Source organism: Mirounga angustirostris, unplaced genomic scaffold (assembly GCF_029215605.1).
Source record: "Mirounga angustirostris isolate CCGP_5_RB_7025 unplaced genomic scaffold, mMirAng1.0.hap1 SCAF_1, whole genome shotgun sequence".
Classification (NCBI taxonomy): Eukaryota; Metazoa; Chordata; class Mammalia; order Carnivora; family Phocidae; genus Mirounga; species Mirounga angustirostris.
This window is the reverse complement of record NW_026991709.1, coordinates 142,333,753-142,347,552: the sequence shown is the minus strand read 5'-3', so window position 1 is coordinate 142,347,552 and position 13,800 is coordinate 142,333,753. Positions and strand designations below refer to the sequence as shown.

General features: G+C 38.1%; 1 protein-coding gene and 1 pseudogene across 3 annotated transcripts in view; both read right to left on the bottom strand.

Moving 5' to 3' along the window:
* LOC123862956 (RNA-binding motif, single-stranded-interacting protein 3) overlaps positions 1-13,800 on the bottom strand; it is a 1,542,535-nt gene that overhangs the window by 365,620 nt on the left and 1,163,115 nt on the right. The gene's annotated exons all lie outside the window — the stretch shown is intronic.
* LOC123863884 (large ribosomal subunit protein eL34-like) overlaps positions 1-13,800 on the bottom strand; it is a 39,209-nt pseudogene extending 25,409 nt beyond the window's left edge. Inside the window, exon 1 of the transcript XR_008505083.2 lies at positions 1-13,800. This exon is cut by the window's left edge and continues 15,924 nt beyond it. The product of XR_008505083.2 is annotated as a large ribosomal subunit protein eL34-like (transcript).

Genomic DNA, 13,800 nt, shown 5'->3' with positions numbered 1-13,800 from the left:
GACTAACAGTGCTTAAAATTAACCAACTTTCAATCAAAATTTGTATATATCTTTGCATGTGTGCACTTGTATGTGTGTGTTTTATTACTTTTGATAGCTAATATACATCAAAGTGAATTTTTTGCCTAATTTCTGGTTTTTCACAGAGGTGAAACTTCACCTCTATATTTATCATGACATGTGACTTTAGTAAAGTTTTCTTCAGTTGTGCCAAAATCTACTTTTTCACGTTTAAAGAATAATAATCACATTCAACACCCCTAGTTCCCACCCCACAATAAAGCAAACGGTTTTCTTTCAAAAATGTGTTGAGTATAGTTTGAATTTCCCCAATTTTTTAATTGCAAAAATCAAACACTCATAATATGTATGGTAGCACATCCATTGTGTCTTACATGTATCAGTCTTCTCAAGCCAAATGGAGGCCTAAGCAAGAGCCTTGTTCTGATTTCCATACCCTGGCATCAGTAGTCTCTGAAGGCAGTGGAAGCATTTGTTTTTGTGCCAAAGAGCTTATTATTAAGTGAGTCTTATAGCTTTTCATGTGACAGCTTGATAGCCTATTGGTTTGATACTGTAATAAATTGATTTGATTTTTTAAAAGGCAATATCAAAAGAAAGCAACAACTAAGGTAGTTGGGATTTATCCTGGAGTATAGAACCATATCAAGGCTTCAGGTTCTATAAAATAAATTGCATTTATACCCTGGTGAATAAACTACCATTCCTAAACACAACATGATGTCTAATAAATTTCTGAAATGCAGTTAAGACCACTAGATTTATTGAAGGATTAGAAAATCTCACAAGAGTATAGTTTTAATAAAATGGACACTTTTAGCTAACATACCTGAAAAACAACTTTTGTGCTGCCTTTTAGTAACTTAAGCAGTTTCTTACTCAGTAATTAAATTGTCTTGTCTAATTCGATTCATTTGTCCACTGGGCAAATACCTTGTCAAACCCTACATATAATTGACACTTTGTCTGCCATAATGGAACTCTCATTTCAAGTAGAAAAAGCAAGGGTGTGGTTGATGTACTTGGGTTGCAAGTATTGGCTAGACCTCTCATAGAAAAAATTCAAATACACTAACTTTTCTGGGTGTTCGCTATTTGCAAAATGAGAAAATGTTTGTTCTTTTTTTTTTTTTATCTTTTAGACAATGTCTTCAAAATAAAATCAGATAGCATGTATGTAAGGATGCTAAACTAAATACAATGTAAAACCCTCTCCTCTGAGTAATCTCTGAAATGCTTATGTGCCTGTCTTGCCTACCACAACCCCATTTCTGAGGGGAGTGACCAAGGGGAATAATCTTTTCTGTCTAGGAATGCTGGTCTTGTGCCACTTGACTCTACCACCCTGACCACAGAAGTCTATGCTAGAGTTCACGCTGGAGTCTGTGGCATCCATGGACATAATCATGGGTTTGGTGAGAGACCACCCAGAGGATTTCCACATTGCATACTGACTGATACACTCAGAAATTTATCTTTTATTTATTTATTTATTTATTTATTTATTTTTAAGCAATTTATCTTTTAGGAGTATATGAATACACACAAAAAGATAGTCAAAACTTGCTTCTGGGTAGAAGAAAATATGGTGAGTAGACTTATCCATGTTTCATGAATGACAGTGTGCCATTGCCACCTGTCCAGTTGTTTCTTAAGCATTTCAGACTGGGATGTTACTTATACTTGAATTTAAGAAATAATTAATTAAAAATAAATAAAAATTATTAGCTTCTGACTCACAAACAAACAGAAAATACCAAACCAAACCAAAAATAAATAAATAAAAACACTTCAGGGGCACCCGGGTGGCTCATTCAGTTAAGCATTTGCCTCTGGCTCAGGTCATGATCTTGGGGTCCCAGGATCGAGCCCCGCATCGGGCTCCCTGCTCAGCGGGAGTCTGCTCCTCCCTCTCCCTCTGCCCCTCCCCCCAACTCCTGTCCTTGCTCGCTCTTCTCTCTCTCTCTTTCTCTCTCAAATAAATAATCTTAAAAAAAAAAAAAAGAAAGAAAGAAACCACTTCAGACTGGGGATCTCTGAGATCCAGAATGACTTGCAGCTACCAAAAATGTCCATTATGCTTCCTCAGTTCCCACATATGCTTATAATAGACACTCATCACTCCTGACAGTACTTTTTTTCTTACAACTTGTAAGAACCCAAGTAATATACACTTTCACAGGCCACAAATCAAATATTTACTTTACTCACTTACCTTGCCCAGCTAGCTAAACTAATGCTAAGAATGTGCTTTTATGAGTTTAAATTGTCACCTGTTAGAATTTGATGACACAGTTGGTAATGTAATGATAAATTCACATGACATTTGCACAACCCTGAATGGGAGAAGCCACATAGCAAGATTTCCTAGACTTCAGGAGAGAAATTGTCTTAATGATGGTCAGGGGTAGAAGGAGACATGTCTGAACATTTACTGCCATGTGAAGAGAATGTCTATTCAACAACTGAATAAAATATAAATTAAAAATTAATTAAAAGTAAAAAAATATAACACGGCAACATGTAGTGTTTATAAGAAGGGAAGGACTGAATGAGTGTGTAACAGACTAACAGATCTTGAGAGCCTTGGACCAAAGGAGTTATGTTATTAAAAATCACAATTATTTCTGAAGCTGGAAATGAGGACAGTGTCATCATGTAAGTTCGACCAAAAGGCCTTCTATATCTCAAAACAGGTGGTGAATTTGCATTGATTCATCATAGGGCATTTTCCTAAAGTTGGGAAGAATGAGACAGTTTATTCTTTTGTATTGGGTATTTCAGTGACATGAACTGGCTCAAATGCAACTGAAAAATAAGAATGATGTAAGGATTACATTTGGGGTTCTCTGAGATTCTTCCAACCATGTTAATGTATTGAAGTGACTAGGAATAAGCTTTCTTACAAGTTTATTTCTTACAAGCTTATTTTACAAGAAAAAAAAATAGACATTTTGAGATGTTTAGGGAAAAGCTAAGAATGCTACAAAATTGCTTTCCTTTACTGCAAGATGATTTAGAAGCTCCAAGAACCTAAGCCACTCAGAGGTTCTAGACCTAATGGGGCTCTGAGATAACAAATGTTGTTTTAAGCTGCTAAGCATTCGGGTAACTTGCTATGTAGCAGTAGATTGCTAATATGGGGGTGGCAGATCTTCATTGCAAATGCAGCAAGTGGGCAAAATTGAATGATAAGTCCAAGTTCTCAAAATAGTTGATAGGTAGGAGTGCATTCTAGTTATAGAGAAAGCACATGCACAGCGTGCTCTGGGAACGGCAGTGGGTTAAATATTGCTGACAGTAAAAAAGCAGCAGGCCATTCACAAGAGATCTGAGGGTTTTAAAAATATATTTAACAACTCATATATTTTCAGGGTAATCAGTTAAAAAATACGCCAATAATTCAGTTTAAAAAATTATTTACCTAGGGACGCCTGGGTGGCTCAGTTGGTTAAGCGACTGCCTTCGGCTCAGGTCATGATCCTGGAGTCCCGGGATCGAGTCCCACATCGGGCTCCCTGCTTGGCAGGGAGTCTGCTTCTCCCTCTGACCCTCCTCCCTCTCATGCTCTCTGTCTCTCATTCTCTCTCACGCAAATAAAAAAAAAAAATTATTTACCTATATCAGAGTGCTATGAAATCACCAAATCTTAACCTTTCAGGTTTGTAAAAGCGTGTTTTTGAAAGAGGTTACCTCCTGCTCTGAATACACAGCCTGAGAAAAGTATAACATACGCCCAATCACCCGGAGTTCTTGAAAATTCTATGCTTTTAAAGACACTAGCGAGTAACACAACTTGTTTCATTTTGTGCATTTGTGCACTAAATTATTCCAGCACATTTTGTCTTCCTGAAGTCCCCCCTCTATTTAGAAACCTGACAATAGAACATTTAGTCTTTTTCCTTCTGACTGTCTCATGGGAAAACTTTGAACCTTAGACAAGCCTTTTTTGGAGTTTGATGTGTGCCAGCTTTTAAGCAGAACAAGCAAAGGTATCTACAGAGAGCTAAGATGCTTCCTGGCAAGGGTCACCACAGCCTCATGGACATTCAGGTTCTAGCATTTTGATAGAAAAGAGAGGAAAGATACTGTAGAACCTGATATTTGCCCCCACCCCCAAATCCTACACACGTACATATACACATTCAGAAGGAGGATGATAAGTACAAAAGATAGCTCACTTGCCCCAAAGTGTCTCTACTTAACCAGAACCAAGTAGGAGATTCCAAAAATAGAATATTTACTTTAAAAGACACACTTAACTCTTCTCCCTTCCTTCCCTCTGACAATATCATTAAGACAGAATTGTAGGAACAGGGGAAGAGAAAGGGAAGGGAAGGGAAAGGCAAAGGAAGGGCAAGGAACGGTCAAGAGAAGGGCAAGGGAAGGCCAAGGGAAGGGCAGGGAAGGGCACAGAATTAAAAAGAAAGGAAGAGAAAGCTGTAATCAGGAAGGAAAAAGAAGGAGGAGAAATGAGCCCTTGCCTGGTATGGTGGAGATGTGGTTTTGTATGAAGTGAAAACGGAATAATTGCTAAGAAACTTTAACCAGGAGTTAGAAGTGGACATATTTGTAGGAGTCGTTAGGTGACATGTTAAGAGCAGTGAAATAAAAAGAACTGTCAAGTGGCTGTTTGCCCTGTTCCTTTTAAAGAATTTAATACAACGAACATTCGAATGACTTCATTTAATTTCAATACGAATTCATGATGAGGTGTAATTACAAGTGTGGACCTTCCGAGAGTCTCAGCCACTTTCATTGACTTTGCTGTTTCTGGTACTGAGCCTGGGACTGTATGGCCACAATTGCTCTCAGCCTCTGAGTCAATGTAGATACTCTCTTTTGCAAGTTTATCAAGTATTTAAGGAAGTGCTATCCACCAGTACTTTCTGCCATGACAGAAATATTCTACACCTGCCATGTCCAATCAGGAAGCCACCACTTCCATGTAGCTATTGAGCACCTGAAATGTGATTAGTGCAACTAAGAAACCGAATTTTAATTAACTAGCTAATTAATTAACTTAAATTTCACTTTAAACGGGTACATGTGGCAAATGGTTACTCTATTGGACAGCACCGATTTAAGGAAACCTCATTCAGGGTGTCAGGATTCTGTTACCAATATAGAATATTACTGCATGCCCAACAAGATTGCATAGGTAGGGCTTTGCAAGAATTTCCAAATTTTAGGCAATGACAAAGGATCATGTAAACAGACAATATAAATTTAAAAGACTGTATTATGTTTAGAGGAAGGTTTGGATAATGGCCAATAATAATTCACCCAAATTGCCAATTCATTTAATATTATCAAAGCCATTGAACAATGCCAATATGGGAGGTATGCCATCCATGTTGCAGAACACCAAATAACCCCGTTGGAAATTTTTAATTGTATAAGAAAGAAAAATGATCACAAGCCTAAAGTAGACTGCCTCCAAACTAAAACATGTTACCTTAATTGACTTTTTAAAAAGAGAAACCAAATCAGAGGTGATAGGAAACAAAGAGTATTAAAAATGATACAGTAAAATGGAAGATCCCCTATCCTGGATCAAAATTTGGAATCCTTGTCTCATCACGATTTAACTAAAGTTCAAAGTTGATAGAACTCTTTGTACAGAAACTAACTTGATCGAGGGCAGGCTGATAATTCACATATGGCAATAATGGAATTTATTATTGTTATTTATATAAAGACCCTTTTGTCCTGGAACATTCCTTGGGCAGCATCAGACACCCTGGCAAAGAATGAATGAGACACAAAGCTGAACTTTCACAAAGCTCAACTCATTCAGCAGGTATTAATTTGAACAGAAGAATCAACAATGAATGTATACTGATTTGCAGGTCACAATCACTTGCGTAATTCAAATCTAGGGTTTAAAGCAGAGAAAAGAGGGCCACATTTGCAAATACCCAGAGGTTTCATTGCTCAGATAAGCTCTTAATATGCAGTCTCCTTCGTGCTCTCCTGCATCCCTGAATCATTTTAACTCGTATTGAGAAATAGCCTTGAGAAATGTAAGAACTGCTGTTCTTTTTATTTCTGCCAATTATCTCCTAAGAGATGCTGGAATCATTACAAGTCATCGCTATAACATAATTTTTTTTCTTTTCTCATTTTGATTCTGTAAGAAGTGAGCTGTGGTTAGGCAACATTTCTGCGGGGATTAGCCTCTGTGGCAATAATTTCCCATAAGTGTTTTCGCATTCTCAGATGAAAGTTGTTCAATAAGGCAACATCCTATTGACATGTTTAAACATAATTTCTATTTGGTAAACATTTCTTTTTTTTTTTTAAAGATTTTATTTATTTATTTGAGACAGAGAGAATGAGAGAGACAGAGAGCACATGAGAGGGGGGAGGATCAGAGGGAGAAGCAGGCTCCCTGCCGAGCAGGGAGCCCGATGCGGGACTCGATCCCGGGACTCCAGGATCATGACCTGAGCTGAAAGCAGTCGCTTAACCAACTGAGCCACCCAGGCGCCCTATTTGGTAAACATTTCAATTAGTGACCCAGAGAATACATTTCATCTGGATTGAAACACACATTCTAACCCATGGAAGGACTGATGGAAATGCCAGCATGAACTACTCTTAGGTGGTACTCTTTCTACTTCCATCTGCACTTGAGAGTCAAACAACTATAGAGCTTGCAATAAGGCGCTTATATTGGGTGATAGTCCAAAACTAGGGTCTATTTATAGTATTACTGAACTCCTTAGATCAGCTCACATCAACAGTTTTTGCGGAATCTGAACCTAGAACAAATGAGGAGACAACATAATTAGAAGTGCAACAATGACTCGGAAATCTGACTGCATGCCCCGCCCCAGACATGCCAGCCTCCAGGTTCACGGACGCTAGGCCCAAATCTACCAGTGATTCAGCAGCAGGGAGGCACACCCAGCAGGGAGGCACACCCAGCAGGGAGGCGCAGGGAGGCAGGGAGGCACACCCAGACGAGGTAGCCCCTTGGGCTGTGTCACTCCCACAATCACAGGAATAAAAACAATTTTAGGTTCACAAAAAAATTTCAGCTGAGAGAGTGCAAACTGTGGTTGAAACCTGTTCAAGATTATAACACAACCATTTAACACAGCACTCACATTTCCTCTTTTTTATAGCCTTCCAGCTAATGTGTTATGAGTGCTAGAGGCTATTTGGGAAGTCTATTTATCCCGGATAACTTGGGGGAAATTACTATATTATAAACCGACTGATGACTGGAACTCCCCTCTATTAGATTCAAATATTTAGATTCCAACTGACCAAGTAGTGATTATGCAAAGTTGGAGGAATTTTCCAAATATAGGACTAGAAGAAAAGAGACCGGTGCTGGTATAATGATTTTTCAGAGACACTTTAATTTTGGCCTGTCAGAAACCAATGCACTTGAAAAACATATTGATTTCTAGAAATAATACGAAATTATCCTAAATGGAGGTTTTCAGAGAAAGAGTATGGCAGGGTATTAATTAACATGGAGGCACAAGTTCTCCTGTTCACTAGGTATACTTTTCTTTTTCCTCCTTTTTTTTCCCCCAGTCTTCACATTCCTTGTTAAAATTCTGATTATTGAAATAATGCATTATTGATATTGCCTAGAGCTTGACATTCAGTGCCACTGACAGACTATCTGCTGTCTTTTTTCACTTGCTCTTTTTCTCTACAAAACCTCTTTCTAAAATTGCCTACCACAACAGAGAAATGACATGCAAAACAGTTCGCAAAAAAAAAAAAAAACCACAAAAAACGGTGCTTTCCTTGTAGGAAAATGACTTTTTCATTTACCCCACCCCACTGATTGCATAGCATTCCTTAATTTGTTCCTGCACCAGAAAATAAGCAAATCGATCCACGTATTCACCTCTCTTCTGCTGCTGCATTCTGAAAGGAAGGTCACAAGGTTGTCAAACTTAGAACTTGCAGGTGAACTAAGAACATCTTAGCAATGAAGGGACAGGTAGGAAGGAGCAGGAAAAAAAAAAAAAAAGCCTGAAGAACCTACTTTGGGGGAAGTCAACAAAGAAATCACACCACTATGAGGCTCACAAAACCCATGCAGACCAAAAACCTTGTCCCTAAAAGCTCCCCATGTGTGGCTGCTAATGTACAGGAAATGTGATTAGCTGCCTGAGAAAGGCCTAGAATTACTCTCATTCTGACTAGATTACTGGGTAATTAGATTGGTAGCACTCTTCCCTGACTGTGGCTGTCAGATTAAATCTGGCTGGTTCTCTTCAGATAACTGTCATGCCCCACAATAACAAACAGAGGCTGACACAGTGAGGGTTTTTTAAATGTTCAAAGAAGCAAAGTTTTATTCAAATTGTCATTATATTTAATTAAGAGAATGCTACCAGACGAAGCCTGGCCAGACAGGCTTAATCTGTGTTGGTAAATGGAAATCACCAGGCTTGTCCAACCACCTCTGGGATCTACTGATGGAAAAAGCAGCCTTGAATTACGCAGAGAATGAAGCCCGTGGTTCAGTTTTAATGCTCTGAGTCTCTGGTTCTTTACGGTTCAAATGAAGTTAAACAAGGTATGTTGAGCACCTTCTCCGAGCCGTGGCTGAACCTCTGAAGCTCTTCTCCTTCCCCTCCACTGACAGGAACACACACCCTTTATACTGTAAAAGTTGTCTCCCCCAGTTATGCCTGGGAACCAGACAGAAGAGAATGAGAAGGAAGAAACCAACAGGAGAAAGCACAGAGGTCCCAGGTTCTTACAGAGTTCCCACAGTCTTGTCCTGCTGTCCTTAGTGACTCCGTTTTTTCTGTTAGGGAAGCAAGGTTGGGAGCCATGTTTCCCCACATGGGACACTCTGCCTCTGGCAGGAGATGGGAGGAGCGGGAAGGGATGTGATGATTTTAGGTGGTATACATGAAAGCGTATATTCTTATTATATTTGTATGTGGTAAATATTAGTGATTTTCCATCAATAATAGAAAATTTCCTTTTAAATGAAACTTTAAAAAATAAACACAGGAGCTCAATTTAAGGAAAATTAGCATGTAGATATGGCAACAATTGCAAATGTCAAAAAGACTGAAGGTTGAGAAACACAGATGAAAATCAGGGTGAGCCCGTTACAGTTTGCAGGTCCAACAAATGAAAGCAGTTACTGTTTTTAATAAGGGAAATTGGAGTTATTTATCTCATTGAAATATGCTCAAGAAATACCAGTTCCCTTTGCCTGGGACTTGTCACCTCTCCCTGTTTTTTGGGTCCATTTTACTTGGAAGAAGGGCAGTTCTAGGAGGGATCCCTTGGCTTCTAAAGTTTAATATGCATCTTCAAGGCCCCCAGAGGAACCATGCAAATTTCAGTAGCCTTCATCCCTCTTAGATACCATCGACTTTAGTTTTCCTTCTCCGTATACTCCTCACCCCAGGCAATGTCCCTGACAGCAGTAGGTGCTCAATAAATGTCACTCCAGTGAATGTGACAAGTTAGGAAGTAGAAAAATAATCTTTAAAAGATTCAAATACTCATGTAATATACAAGAAAAAAATAGCCAGTTTTTTCAATCTCAATAAAATATAAGTAAAAACATTAAAAGTCACTGCCATTATTTTTGGCAAAAAGTATGTGCCTGTTGCTTACAGAGTATTTAATTTATGATTATAAGTGATAATTGGCACAAACTTTCTGGAAGGACTTTAGCAATACATAATAAACGTGTATTAAACACATAAAAATATACCATTTTGTTCAGCAATTCCAATTCTAAAAATTGATTCTAAGGGAATAATCATGAATATGCACAAATATTTAGTTATAAGAACAGGCAGTGAAGCTTTCTTAAAATATCAATGATTTCAAAATAGCTAATCCAACAATACAATATTATTTAAATGAAGTATGATGCTTCCTTATAAATGGAAAAGGATGTGACCACTGGAAATAATGTTTTGGAAGTACATTTAATAACAGAGAAAATTATTTAGTTTATATAAAGTTTAGCAATTTGATTATAATACACAGAGGAGGATCCATTTTTGGTTTTTTTGTACATACATAGAAGGGGATCCATTTTCGTATTTTTTGTTTAAACAAAGAAAAATGAAAAGTTACCAAAATGATAGTTCCTCTAGCCTTCAATGTAAGAATTTAGATGATATTTGTTTCCTTCTGAATGCTTTTATTTTTCCGGAAGTTTCTATTATGAACAAATACTAATCATAGTTAATGTAGTTTGTAAAATTGGTTACAGATTATGCTAAGCCCTTTACACGCATTAACTCGTGTAATCCTCACAAAAGCCTTATGGAATAAAAAGCATCATTATCCCTATTTACAGATGGATAAACATACTGCAGAGAGAGAAAATAACACTCAAGGTGACACAAGAGTAAGGGGTAGAAGTGGCCTTCAAACTCACTTTATCTGACAGCAGAAACTGCCCGTTTGGGGCTAAATAAAATACTGCTTTATAAGTATTATTCTTTCTTTCTTTATTTTTTTAAGATTTTATTTATTTATTTTGACAGAGACACAGCAAGAGAAGGGAACACAAGCAGGGGGAGTGGGACAGGGAGAAGCAGGCTCCCCGCTGAGCAGGAAGCCTGATGCGGGGCTTGATCCCAGGACCCTGGGATCATGACCTGAGCTGAAGGCAGACACTTAACGACTGAGCCACCCAGGTGTCCCTAAGTATTATTCTTTAAATAGGGAAAAAGTTATCTTTAAAAGAAGGAAAAGAAGGCATGAATCAAAGTATGATTGATAGCAACAAGAATTGTACAGATGAATATAAAATCATTAAATATATTCCCCAACTTTGCACCAGTGGACTCTATGCATCATCCAATAGTTCAGTGTAAATTATTTTGTGTAGAACCCAGGGATTTGGTTGTATTTATGAATGACTGACCGATAAAGGTCTTTCTAAAATGTTAACTAATAGCGTAGTTAAAATGAGTATTAGATTTGGCTTAATCTCTATCAAATTTAGAACTTTTTTTTGAAAAACACCTGAAGATTATCTTTATTTTCCCAGAGTTTAATCACTGTTTCCCCATTGTTCTATAGGTAATATATGCTGGATGGAGGAAAACAACAAAACGAGATATGCATCCTACTTTTAACTCAATGTGCAGAGATAAACTTCCTACCTTTTGCCATTCATTCATTTTTTTTTTTTTAAGATTTTATTTATTTGACAGAGAGAGCCACAGCGAGAGAGGGAACACAAGCAGGGGGAGTGGGAGAGGGAGAAGCAGGCTTCCCGCAGAGCAAGGAGCCCGATGCGGGGCTCGATCCCAGGACCCTGGGATCATGACCTGAGCCGAAGGCAGACGCTCAATGACTGAGCCACCCAGGCGCCCCTTGCCATTCATTCTTTAGGTCTTTCTCATGTTGTGTGTGTGCACGCATGTGCGCCGCCAAAATGCCAGCTATGTGGGACTACCCAGATCTTCTAGGTTCCTGGTGTCACTCTTACATTTGGGAGATAACTGAAATGGCTACATATTTGCATCTATTACACTGTGTCATTCTGATTTGCTGATGTTCTTTTCTCTCTGCTCACATCAACGTGTCTGTGGACGTACCAGTCAGTGCCTTTTGGCGTCAGTCCTCCAGAGCATGCACACTGAAGGTTAGGGCACGGGAGGGGATTACACGGTGGTTCAGGACTGCACCCTACAGCAAAGAGTTTAACTTTCAATAGTGGACATCCCTGGCCCTCTGCGTCTTGGTTATCCTCACCATCTGTAATACCTCATTGAAGAGTTAATCATTTGTCTCTATAGTCTGAATCTCTTGTTCAGTCTCCTTTTCTTTCCCATTTAAACATACCTATCCTTGCCCTAAGGGATACCCAGGGAACTAAAAATTCCTGCCACTTTCCTGCAATCTTCTCGATTTTGCTTTGTCTCCTGCTGGTCCTCCTCTCAAGCAGACACTAGGCCTTCCCAATTACATCCAGGTATTTTCCTAAACGAAAAGAGGACATCTGAGGCCAGCTTTTATAATGATACTTTTATTTCTTCTGTGATGCATTCTGATTATACTGTCTATATAGTTTTATATTCTATTTTTGTGTCATTAAGTATTTTATTGTGAATATTTCCTTATTACAAATTCTTTAGAAGCAGAATATAATAAATAAAATTTGACCTTACAGATGTAATAGTGAGATGTTTCCAAATGATAAGAGTCAGCAGAATGATAAGAATCACCAGGGTTATTTATTCTGGAAACTTCCGCATGGATATTTTTATTGGGTAGGTCTGGGATAGAATCTAGGATACTGTACTTTCTAAGAAGTGTCTCCAGATTATCTTGCCTGTATATGGCCATTTCCTTTCTCCTATATATGAAGGTCATTTCCAACTTTTTGAAAAGTAGATAAGTAATATTAAATTCTGTAGCCTCATGCAGAGGTAAGCTAAATCTCTTAGAAATTTGGCCGAGGTTGACCATCTAAGCATGTCCAAAATGCCACTCAGGCCTCTTTCCCCAAGTTGGACTTACAGTAGCATTTTTGCATCTTTACTTTATAAGTCAACCAGAGTAATTAACTTGAAAGGAAATCTGCAAGGCTTCAAAATAAAAGACAATGAGGGAAGCTTTCAACTCATGTTGCGATTCATATATTTTTTTAGCAGACACAGGAATCTGAAAGTGTTTTCAAATTTCTCAAATTAGAAAAAATGTGTCTTTTATTTTACACTGATATACATTAAGAAAATTTATAAGTTTGAAATAATATCTGGTAAACAACAAACTTTGGATTAATTTGCAAAATGAGACACCAACAACCAATCTATGCCAATTTGGCTCCACTTCAACCTAATTTGGTAATGTCTAAACAACAGTACATTTTTAACCATTTCTGACCATATTTTAAGTCAAGAATTGTCTACAGTGAAATTTTAGAATAGGAGAAACTAGAATATATTGGCCTGTCTCTTTCTGTGCAGATCCTAGCAGACTTCAAATGCTTTACATATCATTCACTTGAAAGGCAATTGAATATTTAAGGATTGATGCTATCTTTCAGTAGATCCAGGATGAGGCAAGAATTGGGAATTATACTCCAGTAGTGACTGTGAGACACCATCAACAGCTTCTGAGATGTGTTGGATAAGAGAAGATGATGATAGATAAACTTTCAAGTAATTTTGCAGCTGTGAAAGAAAGTCTTATAAGCCACATGATCCAGGGAGATTAAATGAAATTCTCAGGATAATATCAGAGTATCAAAAGTTATGAGTTACAGCTTTGATAGATTAATGATTTTAAATATATATCCATCACCTACCATAAGATAGACTCATAATCTATTGTTGGATTGAATTTTAATACATGGTCTTACTCCAGAAGAATCATATGCCTCATGATCTTGTCCTGGCAAGTTTTCCAAGATAGTTACAACAGGCAGAAAATTACTACTATGAAACTCATCAGCATGTTGTTTGCAGTCATATTAAAATTGTGCTTAGACTCTGATATCTTTTTGTCTGGTGGGAGTTGAGGGTGGCTACTTTATCTTCTTGTGCTTTCTAAGAACATGTCCAAACTGCTTAGCATACCCACATGTCCCAGTAAAATAAACATAGTTCTCTTAGAAAAGGTATCCTTCCATAACCATGATTCCTCTGAATGGTATGAACATTCAAGAAAAGATGGCTAGGGGCACGTGGGTGGCTCAGTCAGTTAAGAGTCTGTCTTCGGTTCAGGTCATGATCCCAGGGTCCTGGGATTGAGCCCTGCATCAGGCTCCCTGCGCAGCAGGGAGTCTGCTTCTCCCCCTCCCTC